Genomic DNA, 465 nt, shown 5'->3' on the forward strand with positions numbered 1-465 from the left:
ATAGGCTTCATCCAATCAGTTGAAAGCCCAAGTAGAACAAAAAGATTGACCCTTCTCTGAGTAAGAGAGAATTCTCCAGCCAACCAACTGCCTTCGGACTTCACCTGCAGCATCAGCTCTTTCAGCCTGATGACCTCCGAGCTACAGCCTCAGCTCTCCCTGCATCTCCTGCTCTACTGACTCAGTCTGAAAATTTTAGATTTATTGGCCTCCATGATCATGTGAGCCAATTTATTTAAAATAAATCTCTCTCCGTCTCTCTCTACATACACACACACACACACACACACCCTATTGCCTATTGGTTCTGCTTCTCTGGAGAACCCTGGCTAATACAGTATGCGTGTACTTGATTTCTTTTGGTTAGGAATAAGAGCAGTAATTACTTTTTGACAAAGAAGGCAATGTGTGTTGGTTTTACATGTTTTATTTTATTTATTGATTTATTTCTATTTATAGTAGAGA

This window comes from Propithecus coquereli, unplaced genomic scaffold, assembly GCF_000956105.1.
Source record: "Propithecus coquereli isolate 6110/MARCELLA unplaced genomic scaffold, Pcoq_1.0 Scaffold211, whole genome shotgun sequence".
NCBI lineage: Eukaryota > Metazoa > Chordata > Mammalia > Primates > Indriidae > Propithecus > Propithecus coquereli.